At 42.7% G+C, this 16,605-nt stretch overlaps 1 protein-coding gene across 5 annotated transcripts in view; it reads left to right on the forward strand.

Moving 5' to 3' along the window:
* dpp6a (dipeptidyl-peptidase 6a) overlaps positions 1-16,605 on the forward strand; it is a 918,316-nt gene that overhangs the window by 704,175 nt on the left and 197,536 nt on the right. The gene's annotated exons all lie outside the window — the stretch shown is intronic.

Here is a 16,605-nt window from a genome sequence, read left to right on the forward strand (position 1 = left end):
CTGTGATGGAGGCCAAAAACTTCCCCTCTCTCTTCCCCCATGCCCCTCCCACGTACAGACAACTCGACCCCTACCGAGGCGACCGACCCGCACAGCCCCCGCAAGGAGATGGAAAGTCCACGCGGCCGAGCCGCACCGGGCGATGGAAAGTCCCGCGGCCGCGCCGCGCTGGAAAGTCCCGCGGCCGAGCCGCGCCGGGCGCTGTTCAGTCCCGTGGCCGCGCCGCACCGGGCGATGGAATTTATTTTAATGATACTTTATTGATACTTTATTGGCATGTGTACCTAGCTAGGTCCAGCGAAATGCTTTGATTTGCATACAACCTGGTAAAATCATAGAGCACACCTTGGCAGTACACAGTGTCGCCACGTTTTGGCATTGACAGAGTCACAAAAGCTCACCTTTTCTTTCACCTATTCCTTTTCTCCAGAGATGTTGCTGTACACCAACACTTTGGCCTTATGTGAAAGCCTTTTCACTACCACTGTTGTATCTGCCTCCATCACCATCCCATGACAACACATTCCACGCTCCCAGCATTCACAAGGTAAACAACCAGCCATGCACATCTATATACTAAAACTCTCGTATGTTTGTTTATTTGTGATCGAATTACAGCCAAAACCGTACACGATAACTTGACAATTTTAGGCCCACCTTACTCACCGATGTCGCTTTAATGGTAAAGCAAGTAGTTTTATTGAAATCGGTGTTATATTTTTTAAGTTATTCACATTTTAAAGTTTAAATCTATCTCCTAGGGAGGGAGGAGGGAGGGGGGGGGGGGAGGAAGGTGGGGGGGAGGGAGGGAGGGAGGGGGGAGGAGGGTGGTCAAGGGGGGTTGGGGGGGATGGAGAGGGGGAAGGGGAAGTGGGGAGGGGAAGGGGGAGGGGGGGAGGGGAGGGGGTAGGGAGGGAGGGGGGAGGGGGTGCTGCACCAATGCAGGAGAGGTGTGGGCCCAAGGGGTCCACTTGGTCTAGTCTCCTATAACTTTTGCCCCTCTCAACATAAAACGATGTCCTCTGATCATTCACATGTCCACTCTGGGAAACAGGTTCTGACTGTATACCTGATCAACGCTACTCTCAATGCTAAAGAGAGAAAGGTTGTTGTCTTAACACCACGTCGCGACGTTCCCAATCTCCTTCCTGTACTCCGTCTCGTCATTATTTGATATCCGGCCCACAACGGTGGTGTCATCCACCAATCTGTAGATTGAATTGGATTTGATGGCTGCACAGTTGTGGGTTATAAGGACTGTTATCTCTGAAATCAGACACTCCAATGTGTAAAGTGTACTCCAGTGCAGTCCTTGGGTAACACTGTGGCCTCAGAGAAGTGTCACCTTATGGATAAAATGATAAACAACTTTGGTACAGCGTGGTAATAGTTCAATGAGGACCCGGGGAATTGTCAGAATAGTTCCGCCAGCCTTTATCAGTCTTTACCTTCAAACGTTTTCTTCTGAAATTGTCCCTTTAGATTGGAAAGCTGCTCATTACTCTTCTATTTAATGAAGGTGTGTTAAACACCCTGTGGATCTGTAGACCATTTAGTCCAGCATCTGTCATCAGGAAATTAATATTAAAGTCTAATTAAGGGAAAGGTGACTGGACACTTTGAACATCTTCAGCAGATTCGGGGAGTTATAGCTGATGAATTGTTTAAAAACAAAATTGTGGTTAAATGAATGGATTGGAATACCTGTAGATGTTATTTCTGAGAACTTCTGAAAGGCATCTCAGAAAGTCCCTGATAAAAGACTGCTGGCCATCATTGAACCATTGAGAGCAAATTATTGGACTAAGTTACTGTAAACTAAAGGAACAAGTGAGTTTATGAATGGTTGATCAGGGAAGAGGAATTATTTCTATTCTTGCTTTCTGCTTTGTGTAGTTTTACACAATGTTGGGGGGTTTTAATCTATTGAGCTTTTTTTTGTCTGTTTATTATATTATCCTTTGAGTACTGTATTTACAAACCTGTTGTGCTGCTGCAGTCAAGGATTTAATTGTTCTGTACATTTGATAACAAAGCACTCTTGAGATAACCAAAGGAATTAAAGGATATGAGGATATTGGTGCAGCACAGTGGTGCAATGGTAGAGTTGCCTTACAGTACCAGAGATCCGGGTTTGATCCTGACTATGGGTGCTCTCTGTATGGAGTTTGTATGTTCTAACTGTGTCCACACGAGTTTTCTCCGGATGCTCCGGTTTCCTCCCATACTCCAAAGAGGTACAGGTTTGTAGGTTAATTGGCTTCTGTAAATTGTAAAAAATGTCCCCAGTGTTTAGGACAGGTTGAGTGTATGTGGTGATCGATGGTTGAGGCGGACGGTGGCCCGGAGGGTCCACTTTCCACGCGGTATCTCTAAAGTCTAATGTAAAGGAACAAGTGAGTTTATGAATGGTGGATCAGGGAAGAGGAACAATTTCTATTCTGGCTTTCTATTAACAGTACTAAGTAGTAACTAGATACATGAAATGCAAATGTTGTTACCGAGAACTGCAGATGCTGGAATCTAGCGAAGAACGCAAAGTGATTGAGTAACTCGATGGGTTAGGCAGCATCTCTGGAGGACATGGACAGGCGATGTTTCAGGTCAGCTCGTTGAGAGTCTGTGGATCCTACATCTATCTGAAAACCGTGGAAGATCAAGGCATCCTCAGCACTGAGAAGATAATTAAGCGAGGGATCTAGGTTTAGAAGGAAATGCTTGCAAGAAATGAATGAAGAGATGGCCAGAAGGACTCTAATGCATTGAGAGAGCAGACAGCTGAATGTATATGTGTTATATGTTGGATGCTGTTTTGTTTTATGCTTTGGGCTTTGAAGCCTTTTGCTTCCTAAACCAGGCTAGGTCTGCAGAGAACTGGAAGTCATGACAGATATTGTGTATCCTGGAAGTGGTAATGAGCTCACTAACCATTGAATCAGCTCTGAACTTCCCACAGGCCTCTCGAAGACATGATTAGCATCTTCTGGGATTTATAGCGATGTTCTTCTTTGCAGCATGTGCTTAGTAAAAGCAAGAGAGAGATGGGAAAAAATCGTAACGGGGAGAAGTCCGTCGGGTATTCAATAAGTTGGAGTTCAACTTGTGCAGGCCAAACTGGTACGGAAAGCATGCAGCCTTCAAAGACAAGCACACCGCAGTGGGTGTAGAGTCACAGAAAGGTCAGTCTATGCAAGGGCAGCAGAGAATATACCCTCAAGGATATTGGTGAACCAGGTAGGTAGGTTGTTACAACCATCTGGTTATTTCTTGGTTAGCATTAGCATTATGTTCCAGATCTTCCTATTTCCCAAGTTTGATGGTAGGATTGGAACATTTTAGTGATGGGGCCCTCGAGGGATACAACATAGAAACTGGTTCAACGGCCCATCAAATCTGTGCAACCACAAACCTCCCAATTTACCCCAATGAATGATGAGAAGGAATTTCTTTGGTCAGAGGGTGGTGAATCTGTGGAATGCATTGCCATTACCACCATTCAATGTGATCATGGCTGATCATTCTCAATCAGTACCCCGTTCCTGCCTTCTCCCCATACCCCCTGACTCCGCTATCCTTAAGAGCTCTATCCAGCTCTATCTTGAAAGCATCCAGAGAATTGGCCTCCACTGCCTTCTGAGGCAGAGAATTCCACAGATTTACAACTCTCTGACTGAAAAAGTTTTTCCTCATCTCTGTTCTAAATGGCCTACCCCTTATTCTTAAACTGTGGCCCCTGGTTCTGGATTCACTCAACATTGGGAACATGTTTCCTGCCTCCAACGTGTCCAACCCCTTAATAATCTTATATGTTTCAATAAGATCCCCTCTCATCCTTCTAAATTCCAGTGTATACAAGCCTAGTCGCTCCAGTCTTTCAACATACGACAGTCTCGCCATTCAGGGAATTAACCTAGTGAACCCACGCTGCACGCCCTCAATAGCAAGAATATCCTTCCTCAAATTTCAAAGTCTTTGACTTCCCTGTCAGTGGCTATCTTGCATTCTTATCCTTACCTTTGGACTTATTCTCAAGTGGGAATCATTTTTCTGCATCCACCCTCATGAAGTCTTTCAGAATCTTAAAATCCTCTGTTTGTTATTCACCAAAGCCTTCTGCTTCATTGATGAGAGTCTAAACCTGCTAACACCTTCCTCCAGCCGCCAACTGTTCAAATCAAGTAATACTTTTCTGCATTTTCTCGATACTGTTTCAGTGGAGACACCAATTAATGCTGTACCCCCAGTCTGGTTTCTCCTCTGGATCGCCATATGCTTCACATTATTTCCCACTTAATCAGACTTTACTGGACTTTATCTTGCACTAAACGTTATACCATGTATCCTGTATCTGCACACTGTGGACGTGATTGTAATCATGTATAGTATTTTCACTGACTGAATAGCACGCAACAAAAAAGCTTTTCACTGTACCTCGGCGCACGTGGCAATAATAAACGAAACTAAAAACTTCTGTTTCTACAGTAAGCCATTCGCCAGCCTTCATGACCATATGTTGCTACCTTTAACAAAATGTATATTTATATTCACCAATCATTTTGGAGCAAATATTATTTTGCTCCCTGGTTCACTGCAATTGTAATCTTCCAAGAAGCAAACAGCCACATTATTTATCTCACTCATAGGTATCACTTAAACTTCACTATGTTGAATAGACTTTAGACAATAGACAATAGGTGCAGGAGGAGGCCATTCGGCCCTTCGAGCCAGCACCGCCATTCACCGTGATCATGGCTGATCATTCACAATCAGTACCCTGCTCCTGCCTTCTCCCCATATCCCTTGACTCCGCTATCATTAAGAGCTCTATTAGAACATAGAACATAGAACAGTACAACACAGGAACAGACCTTTCGACCCACAGTATCATGATGCCAAGAGCAATCTTATCTGCCTGCACATAATCTACATCGCTCCATTCCCTGCATATCCATGTGCCTATCCAAAATACTATTAAATCCCACTTTCATACCCTCCTCTACTATCACCCCCGGCAGCACGTTCCAGACTCTCACCACCTTCTGTGTAAAAATACTTTCCCCGCACATCTCATTTAAACCTTGCCCCTCTCACCTTAAAGCCATGCCATTTAGCATTTGATATTTCTATCCTGTTGGATAAAGGTTTCTGTGTGTCTACCCTATTTTGTCTCGTATCCTCCAACACCACCAGCTCGCGAGCCTCCAATTTCACATTATTTGTTATCCGCCCCACAATTTGCATTCAGCTGCAATTTTTTTAATATCTTGCCTGCAAGTAACCTTTATGTGTTGAGAGCAGCAAATATCCCAGCACAGCCACCCATCAGGCTCCCTCCTTTCTGCCTTTCTACCGCTTTGTTTCATATTTAATCATCTGCTTATGATTCACATTCAAGGTCGACAATTTCATTTCATCTACCTTATTGAACTATTCACCACTTTAGAGACCTTAGAACCTTTGTCTTCTCAGGTCGAATGCCATGATCTGCTAATTCTTTACTGAAGCTTCAAAGTTTTTTAAAACGGGGGTAATATTATTTCTAATATCAATTCAGTGTTATGGAGACCACAAGCAATACTAAGTGTGATGTTACCAGAGTTTTAAGAGGATAGATTTTTTTTTAGATTTAGAGATACAGCGCGGAAACAGGCCCTTCGGCCCACCGAGTCCGCGCCGCCCAGCGATCCCCGCACATTAACACTATCCTACACACACTAGGGACAATTTTTTAAAAACATTTTACCCAGTCAATTAACCTACAAACCTGTACGTCTTTGGAGTGTGGGAGGAAACCGAAGATCTCGGAGAAAACCCACGCAGGTCACGGGGAGAACGTACAAACTCCGTACAGAAGGCGCCCGTAGTCAGGATCGAACCTGAGTCTCCGGCGCTGCATTCGCTGTAAGGCCGCTGCGCCACCGTGCCGCCATCTTCACTAGTCCCACCTGCCTGTGTTTGGCCCATATCCCTCAAAACCATTCCTATCCATGTACCTGTCCAACATTAGTTCTATGTTATCCCACTTTCTCATTGACTCCCTACACACAAGGCAAATGAGTCAGTTCTAAAACCTGATCAACAATGGGCAGGTTAGGCCAAAGGGTCTGTTTCCGTGCTTTATGGCTCCACGACTCTACAAAACATTAGATTTTTTAGATTTTAGAGATACAGCGCAGAAACAGGCCCTTCGGCCCACCGGGTCCGCGCCACCCAGCGATCCTCGCACACTAACACTACCCTACACCCACGAGGGACAATTTTTACATTTGCCCAGCCAATTAACCTACATACCTGTACATCTTTGGAGTGTGGGAGGAAACCAAAGATCTCGGAGAAAACCCACGCAGGTCACGGGGAGAACGTACAAACTCCGTACAGACGGCGCCCATAGTCAGGATCGAACCTGAGTCTCCGGCGCTGCATTCGCTCTAAGGCAGCAACTCTACCGCTGCGCCACCGATAGTTTTAAGGTGAGAAGGGGAAAGTTTAAAGGAGATGTACGGGGCAAGTTTATTTACACAGTTGGCTATGGGTTCCTGGAATGAGCTGCTGGAGGAGGAAGGTGGTGGTGGGGGCGGCATGGTGGCGTTGTGGTAAAGTTGCTGCATTACAGCACCTGAGACCCAAGTTCAAACCTGACTAAGGGTGCCATGTGTGCAGAGTTTGTACAATCTTCCCTGTCACCATGTGGGTTTTCTCCGGGTGCTCCGGTTTCCACCCACGTTCCAAAGACGCGCAGGTTTGTAGGTTAATTTGCTTCTGTAAATTGTCCCTAATGTAGACTTTAGACTTTCGAGATACAGCATGGAACCATGTCCTTCGGCCCACCGAGTCCGCACCAACCAGCGATCACCCCACACGCTAACACTATCCTACACACTAGGGCCAATTTACAATGTACCAAAACCAAGTAACCTACAAACTTCTACGTCTTTGGAGTGTGACTAGAAACCGGAGCACCCTGAGAAATCTCGCACGGTCACAGGGAGAACGTACAAACACCATACAGACAGCACCCGTAGTCAGGATCAAACCTGGGTCTCTGGCGCAGTAAGGCATCAATTCTACCGCTGCACCACTGTGTTGCCCCAATGTGGGATAAAACTAGTGTTAGGGGGATTTGTTGGTCGGCATAGACAGTGGGCCGAAGGGCCTGTTTCCACGCTGTATCTCGAAACTAAACTAAAGAAAGGATAGCGGCAATTGAAAGGCTTTTAGATCGATATGTTTATATGCAGGGAATTGAGAGATATGGATGAAGTGCAGGCAGATGAGACTGGGTTATCTTGGCATCATGTTCAGCACAGACATAGTGAACCAAAGGGCCTGTTCCTGAGCTGTACTTTATTATGTTATATGTGCTATGTTTATGAATTTAACTTTTGTATTGAAGCTGACTTTCCTTTTTAGCAATAATTTTTCAATCCATTCTGTCCAATGATCCTTCACACACTGACCTTTGCAATAACTCCTCTGTGGCACTTTATCAGAATCCATCTGATGCAGTTTGCTTTCTTTGGAACGTCCAAGATGAATGCGATCTTTTTAGAAATCAATGCTGATCTTTCCTCAATGCATTCAGATTGTCAATATTGTTACAATCTTGCTGAGGGGGTTATCAGTTTGGATTCAGATTGATAGAGACATTCTTATGTTGCCTGTCTGGATTGGGCCAACTAATATTTCTTTACCACAAAGAAATAGAGCAATTTGTCTTTCACATCAGATTGTTCTTTCTGCAGCCCCTTTCATGGGTCAATGGTGAGACGAGTTCTGATACCTATTCACCTTATAACTAAGTGTTCAATAGATATTGTCATGTTAGTTCAGTTTGAGCTTAGTTTATTGTCACGTGTACCGAGGTGCAGCAGAAAGCTTTTGTTGCGTGCTAACCAGTCAGCAGAATGACAATACATGATTACAATCAAGATTGCAATCAGTCTGAAGAAGGGTCTCGACCCGAAACGTCACCCATTCCTTCTCTCCAGAGATGCTGCCTGACCTGCTGAGTTGCTCCAGCATTTTGTGAATAAATACCTTCGATTTGTACCAGCATCTGCAGTTATTTTCTTATATATATATATAAGCCATTCACAATGTACAGACGCATGAGAAAGGGAATAATGCGAATAACGATTAGTGTCAGTAAAGTCCAGTCATAGTGCAAGGGGCTCCAATGAGGCAGACAGCAGCTCAGGACTGCTCTCTAATTGTTGGTAGGAGGAGAATATTTAGGCCATTCGGCCCATCAAGGCGGCCATTTGGACCTCTGCCATTCAATCAAAGCTGATCTATTTTCCCTCTCAACCCCCATTCTCCTGCCTTCTCCCCGTAACCTTTAATACCCTTAATAATCCTTACCTGGCCTACCCTTACATGGAGTATTGTGTGCAGTTTTGGTCTACTGATTTGAGGAAGGACATAATTGCTATCGTGGGAGTGCAGTGTAGGTTCACCAGGTTAATTCCCGGGATGGCGGGACTGACATATGATGAAAGAATGGGTCGACTGGGCTTGCATTCACTGGAATTTAGAAGGATGAGAGGGGATCTTATAGAAACATATAAAATTCTTAAGGGATTGGTCAGGGTAGATGCAGGAAAAATGTTCCCCATGTTGGGGGTGTCCAGAACCAGGGGTCACAGTTTAAGAATAAGAGGTAGGCCATTTAAGGGTAGGCCAAAGAAAATTCACCCAGAGCCGTCAAACAAATCCAACACAAGTGCCAAAGGGTATTTAATATATTGGGGAGAGAGTCGCCAAATACCTTTGGGCATCTCAGGCCCTCGAGTCCAGGAAACATCCTTATAAATATTTTTTGTACTATTGTCATTATCCTGCATTATCCTCCATTGTCAGAGTGAGGCCCAGTGAGTGCAAATTGGAGGAACAGCAACTCATATTACGCTTGGGTAGTTTACACCCCAGCGGTATGAACATTGACTTCTCTAACTTCAAATAGCCCTTGCTTTCCCTCTCTTGCCATCCCCTCCTCCTTCCCAGTTCTCCCACCAGTCTTACTGTCTCCGACTAAATTCTATCTTTGTCCCGCCCACTCCCCTGACATCAGTCTGAAGAAGGGTCTCGACCCGAAACGTCACCCGTTCCTTCTCTCCAGAGGTGCTGCCTGACCCACTGAGTTACTACAGCATTTTGTATCTACCTTCGATTTTCCGTACGATTTCCAGCTTGAGGGCATCTTTCCTCTGGCAGGGTAACCAAAACTGAACGCGATCCTCCAAGTGCAGCCTAACCAACATCTTCTACAACTGCAACATGTTCTCCGCTCAGTGCCCTGACTGATGGAGGCCAGTGTGTCTCCAACACGCCCAGTTTCTGCACAGTCAGCTTTTGGAAGGGAAATGTATAAACATTTCTACCAAAAGTTTGGCAATTGAAATTAAAGTCGTGTAGTGACTCTAGGGTGAAGTTATTGGTTATTTATGTTTTTAAATGATGTTTAATTCATTTGCAATGAAAACATTAGAAATTTGCCGTGGGTGCACAGCAATTTGGGTGTCAGCAAAACATGATTTAAGAGCCAATGTTCAGAACTTGCTCATTGCTTATTTATCCACAGTCTCCTTGCTCATCATGCAGTTGTTAATTAACTAAAAAATTTGGCATGGAAGAGTGAATGGGTAAAGATATTGGTAACGATGTATCAACAGACCAGGTGTTTGCAGGCAAGAGGTACAGCGATAGAGCTGCTGCCTTACAGCGCCAGAGATCCCGGTTCGATCCCGACTATGGGTACAGGGTTTGTACGTTCTCCCTGTGACTGCGTGGGTTTTCTCCAGGAGCTTCGGTTTCCTCCCACACTCCAAAGAGGTACAGGTTTGTAGGCTAACACCTAGTAGAAACATCCTCTCCACATCTACTCTATCCAAGCTTTGCACTATATGGTAAGTTTCAATGAGGTCCCCCCTCATCCTTCTAAACTCCAACGGCTAGAGGATGTTTGTACACTTTGTGTCTGTCTTCAGCTTAGACACAACTTGGGCTTTTCAGGATGCTGCTGGGAGCAGCCACAAAGTCAGATCACTTGTAGCTCTGGGGCGCACAGGTGAACTATTCAGAGGGATCAAAACATTTCAGCAATTGCAACACAAACTGTCATTGGCAGTGAAAGGGCAGTGTAATTCTACACAACTCTCCACTCTCCCAGAGCACAGAGACCATCCTTGACGTCCGTTTGTGTTTTTGAGTCATGCTTTACATGACCTGCAAAGCACAGTATTCTCCTTTGGCATGTCGTCACCAATGCAGCAAGATACAGGTCATTGTCCGCACTCTGGCAACAGTCACCTGGTGACACGATGAACTGCAGGTGCTGGTTTTTCCAAAATAAAACACAAAGTGCTGGAGTATCTCAGCAGGTCAGGCTGCATTTCTGGAGAACTTGGGTAGCCACATTTTGGGTCGGGATCATTTCTTTGATCACCTGGTCTTTATTTAAGCCCAAACTTTGGTTTGGAGGAATATGCATAGATGATTTGCCTCTATTCTTAAAATCTATCTGTTTAATTTGTTAATGGAACAAATCATGTCGATGTAGTAAACCGGGGCTGCACACTTTTCCTTACAATGCTCCATACAAAAATATACTGTTCCACTTCTTGTTAATCTCTGTACCATTGTTATCTCAACCATCTGCTGTGCAGTGGCACATTTTATCATTATAGTCACGACATGAACTCCATTGTATCTTGGATTTGCTGACATTTAAACAATGGCCAGTGCGTATTCGGTGGCACAGTGGCACAGCGGCACAGCTGATAGAGCTGCTATCTCACAGCACTAGGGTCCTGGGTTTGATCCTGTCCTCGGGTGCTGTCTGTTTGGTCTTTGCACATTCTCACCTTGGCCGTGTGGGTTTCCTCCAGGTGCTCTGGTTTCCTCCCACATCCCAAACACATGCGGATTTGTAGGTTGTAAGTCTGAAGAAGGAGCCTGAAGAAGGGCTGAAGGGCCTGTTTCCACACCATACCTTTTAAATTTAAAAAAATCACCCCTGGCAGCATGTTCCAGATACTTACCCTCCTCTGTGTAAAAAACAGATTTGCCCCATACATCTCCTTTAAACTTTGCCCCTCTCACCTTAAAGTGTTGTCCTCTGGTATTTGATTTCCCCATCCCGGGAAAAAGGTTCTGACTGTCTACCGTATCAATGCCTCTTATACATTTTATCACCTCCCTCCGGTTTCCCTACAACCTCCGGCAGCCCAGAGGATGCACTGTTTATTTTGTCAGAACTACATGCGTGATGTATTTTACCCCAAAAGGCCATGCTATTCTGAGAGGGAATGTATAATTAAATTGCCTTGTGTTAGACACCAGACGTTTGATCCACACCAGTTTGAGAACCGACTCATTCTCTTGCTAGTGCTTTTCTACTGGAGCTCCGAGCCAGAAAACAAAATAATGCCTGTAGCCAAGAAATGAAGGCTGACATTCCCAGTAACGCAACCTGACATCACACCACTGAGCTGACCATTGATTTAGTCTCCACGGCCAGCCAGAGAGCGAAGGAGCAGCGTCGAAATCAAATGAAATAGAATGCAGCCGTGCAGATTAAAAATAACCATCTCCTAGGCAAACTGGGACTTTAAACTTTAGAGATACAGCGTGGAAACAAGCCTTTCGGCGATCACCCCGTACGCTAGCACTATCCTACACATTATGGACAATTTCCAATTTACAGAAACCAATTAACCTACAAACCTGTACATCTTTGGAGTGTGGGAGGAAACTGGAGCACCTGAAGAGAATCTTGATGGGCCGAATGGTCTAATTCTGCTCCTAGAACATGTGAACGTATGACCTGCAATCTACTTCATTGGAGACCCTCAAACTATTATTAATCAAACTTTACAGGACTTTATCTTGCACTAAACGTTCTTATCTTTATACTGTATCTGATGTGAAACCGAGTAACCCAAGTAACATTTTTTTTTTTTTTTTTACTTTCTTTTTTATTTTTATTATTATTTTTTTTACATACATACAAACACAAACTAAACATACATAGGAGATGCATATTGAATGTAAATACCCTTACTTTAAGTTCCCAAAATCGGAAGAGTCTAGAGTCCCGGCATTGCCTGTATTAATAATGACCATCTTTTATCAAACATGTCTGTTGTCAACTGTAACCTTGCTGTGATTTTTTCCATTATATACACATTTTTTACCCTATCTCTCCATTGCATTATGCTTGGAGGCTGTGGTTTCAACCAAGAAGTTGTTATCGTCTTCTTTGCTATCAGCAGCAGGATTGTCAGTAAATGTTTCGAACTCTTATCTGTCATACTGTCAGGAATTATACCCAAAATGTAAAGTGCTGGTTCCAGAGGGAAGTTAATGCCCATAATCTGTTTAATTTCCTTTTGAATATTCTTCCAGAAATCCTGTATTTTTGGGCAATCCCAGAATATATGAGTGGAGTCCCCAACTTCTCCACACTCCCTCCAACATAAATCAGTTGTATTACTATATTTCGATGTAATGAATGGAGTATAAAAGTAACGCATTTTAACTTTCCAGTCAAATTCCCTCCATGTTGGGCTCTTAGTTAGTTTATGTCCCTCTTTAAATGATTCCTCCCACCCTTCTTCTGATATTATGATATTCGCTTCCAGTTCCCATTTTTCTTTGATATGTAAGTTGTTCTCATTGGATTCATGTTGTAGTGCTTCATAAATTTTTGATATAATCCCTTTTTTTGACTTGTCTTCCGAGAACCCCCACAACACTTCCTCTAATTTAGATGGAGTCTTGCAGATGTTCTCCCATTCCTGATGCTTCTGTAGGTAATCTCTTAGCTGTAAGAATTTGTAAAAGTCATGAGCAGGTAAATTGAATTCTTTTTGAAGTTGTGTGAATATTTTCATTGTTTGTCCCTGAAACATTTGATCTATGTATATTAGCCCTTTGTCAGCCCATCTGTCAAATCCTGAGTCCATGGTAGATGGTACAAAGTCTGGGTTTTTTGCTATTCTAGTAGCCCTGCTTACAGAATTTGACAGCTTCAGCTTCTTTCTTACTGCTGACCAGATTTTCATTGTTACCCTAATCCACTCGTTGCCCATCCTGAGCCTCTTCCGGGCCTTCTCGTTTAAAAATGGGAGTGATTCTAAAGGCAAATTTTTACAAGCGTTTTGCTCCATCTCCACCCACATTGAATCTTTCTCTTTAGTAGTCCACATGATTAAGGTTCTGAGTTGCGTTGCCCAATAATAATTTCTTAAATTAGGCAAGTTCAACCCTCCCTTTTCTTTTTTGCTAAGAAGCGTCTTGTATTTAATTCTTGCTTTTTTACTTTGCCATAAGAATTTCGATATAATTTTATCCAGTTTTTTTAGAAAAGCTCCCGAGATCATAATAGGCAACGATTGGAACAAAAACAACAGTCTTGGCAATATATTCATTCTGACTGTTTCTACTCTTCCCACCAGAGTCAACGGCAAAATCTCCCATCCAGCCAAATCATCCTTTATCTCAGATATCAGTTTCCCATAATTAGCTTCAAATAGCTGTGCTGTATTCGAAGTGATAATTATACCAAGGTATCTAAACCCTTTTTTGGTCCATTTAAAATGGACTTTTTCTTTAAGTTCCACTGGACAATCTCCTGAGAGCATCATTGCTATTGATTTGGCTTCATTTGTCAAATATCCTGATATTTCACCATATTCTTTTAGGTTATCTAGTAGAGCTGGTATAGACGTGGAGGGCTCCACTATGTATGTTAATAAATCGTCCGCAAATAATGACGTCTTGTGTTCTATGCCCCCTTCATCTTTTATTCCTTTAATGTTTTTATTTTGTCTTATTGACTCTGCTAACGGTTCAATACTTGCAGCAAACAGTAGCGGGCTCAGGCAATCTCCTTGCCTGACTCCTCTTTTGAGGTAGAAGAAGTCTGAGCAGCAGCCATTAATTCTGATCCGTGATTTGGGATTTTTATAGACAATTCTTACCCAGTCTATAAACGTTGAGTGAAACCCAAAAACCTTCAATGTTTGATATAAAAAGTTCCATTTCACGCGGTCAAACGCTTTTTGTGCATCTAGGCTAAGCAGCATGGTAGGTCTGGGATTATTTTTAGCACATGATATAAGATTTAGTGTTCTCCTGATATTGTTAGCCCCCTGTCTCCCCGGGATAAACCCCGTTTGATCTGGCTTGATTAATTTAGTTATATGTTGTTGCATTCTCTGTGCTAGTATGCTTGTTAATATTTTTAAATCATTACAGAGCAAGCTGACCGGTCTATATCCCTCACATGAAGTCGGATCTTTGCCCTCCTTATGTAGTACGGAAATTATGGCTTCTGACCAAGTATCTGGGCGGTTTCCTGTTGACAGCGCATAATTAAAAACTTTACATAATTCTGGTGTTATGTCTTCTGCAAAACATTTATAATACTCCCCTGAGAAGCCATCTGTACCTGGGGATTTGTTACTTTTAAGGGTTTTTATAGTATCGGCTATTTCTTGTGACGAAATTGGTTTTATCATTTCAGATGCTTCTTCTACCTTTAATGCTGGTAAATGTAGTTTTTTGAAAAATTCTTGTGTTTTGGTCTCAGTGAGATTAGATTCTGAGTCACTGTATAAGTTTTCATAATATTCTGCAAAGGCCTTTGCTATCTCTTTTGGCTTAGCCATAATAAAATTGGAAGTGGGATGTCTTATTTTTGTAACTATTCTATTTGTTTGAGCTTTTCGCAGTTGGAATGCCAGTAACCGGCTTGCTCTGTTACCCATCTCATAATATCTTTGATTTATAAAACGAAGAGCTCCTTCTGCTTTATATGTTAAAAGTTCGTCTAACTCATGTCTCATTTTTTTTAATTCGACGAGAATAGAATTGTTTCTTGTTCTTTTATGTTCTAACTCCAACTCTCTGATTTTACTTTCTAGCTTTCCTTGCCTTTCCATTCGAGTTTTTTTCAATCTGGAAGTTATCTCTATTATTTTCCCTCTCATGACTGCTTTTCCTCCCTCCCATAATGTCGATGGTGAGACCTCGCCATTGTCATTTATTTGAAAATATTCCTTTAAGTTTAGTTTTAGTTCTTTGACAACCTTTTCATCTGATAGGATTGACACATTAAGTCTCCAGTACTTAAAGAAGGATTCCCTGCCCAGCTCAATGGATAGTATGACAGGGGCGTGGTCACTTATAGTTATGGATTCTATACTGCAGTCCCTGACTGTATGTATCTGTTGTTTTGACACACAAAAAAAGTCTATCCTCGAATAACTCCCATGTGGGTTAGAGTAAAAGGTAAAATCTCTTCCTTTAGGATTATTATGTCTCCATGGATCAACCAGACCTAATTCTTTTATAACATTATTTAGGACTCTGGATTTTTTTGTTTTTGGTCCCCTCTCAGATGGCAACCTGTCTAAGTTACCATTCTGTATGGTATTAAAATCCCCTCCCAAAATTATCATCCCTCGTCCGTTACTGGTAAGTATATTGGCTATGTTTTTAAAGAATGTTTCATTTTCTTCATTTGGGGCATAGATGTTTAATATTGAAATACTCATATCTCCTATTGTGCCAACCACCATGATATATCTTCCCATATCACCTTTAATCACTTTCTCTACAGAAAATGGTAGGGATTTATTAATTAGTATGGCCACCCCCCTTTTCTTGCCATATGAAGCATGGAATACTTGGTTTACCCATTCCCTTTTCAGTTTTTTATGTTCATTTTCACTCAAGTGAGTTTCTTGGATTAGTGCAATGGCACATTGTAGTTTCTTCAACTGACTCAATATTTTCTTTCTCTTAATAGGGTGATTTAGACCGTGCACATTATAAGAAACAAGGTTCAACTTATTCATGACATTTTAAGATGTAGGCCATAAACTCGGTTCCTCCTATAAATCAAAACAACTGTGCAAAACGATACACAGCGAAAAAACAAACAAACAATACACATCTCCCTCTGAACTACTATACAAAAATAACATGTGACTCCCAAAAGTCCCGTCATCAGAGAGTGTGGCAATCTCTCTGGGGAAATAGCACAATGTGCACCTGCAACTTCTCAGAATTAAGTTGCTCCTTGCTCAAATTGAGATCCAGCTTTGCTCCTTCAACCAATTTTGACATTATTCAGTATAAGTGTTACTTAAATCCCATAACTAGCTCCTTTTCAATTCTTTGAACATTAAACATAAATTCAGATTGTCCGCATTATATATACTTCAGGATTGTCATTTATTTTTTTACCCTTAGTTCCAGGCTGTTTTTTTTTTTTTTTTTAGTCCTTACCACTGTGGACCTCAGAGTTCACAGACCGAGGGCTTGTATGTCCGCCTCTGTGATGGGTGGCTGTCTCCTCTTTCCCTTCTGTCCTGTCCCCGTGGTCCAGCTGCCCTCCATCCTCACTCTCTGTAGTTTCTCCCACTCGTCCTCCTCCACATGGATCCCCATGTCCTTCAGCATGGGGGCAGCCTCCATCAGTGTATTGAATGTCTTCCTCTCTGTTCCCAGAAACACCTTCAGTCTTGCAGGATATGGGGACTGTGCCTTTATGTTTTTCTCCTTCAACTTTTTTATTACATCCCGCAATTGTTTCCT

Source organism: Rhinoraja longicauda, chromosome 2, assembly GCF_053455715.1.
Source record: "Rhinoraja longicauda isolate Sanriku21f chromosome 2, sRhiLon1.1, whole genome shotgun sequence".
Lineage (NCBI taxonomy): Eukaryota > Metazoa > Chordata > Chondrichthyes > Rajiformes > Arhynchobatidae > Rhinoraja > Rhinoraja longicauda.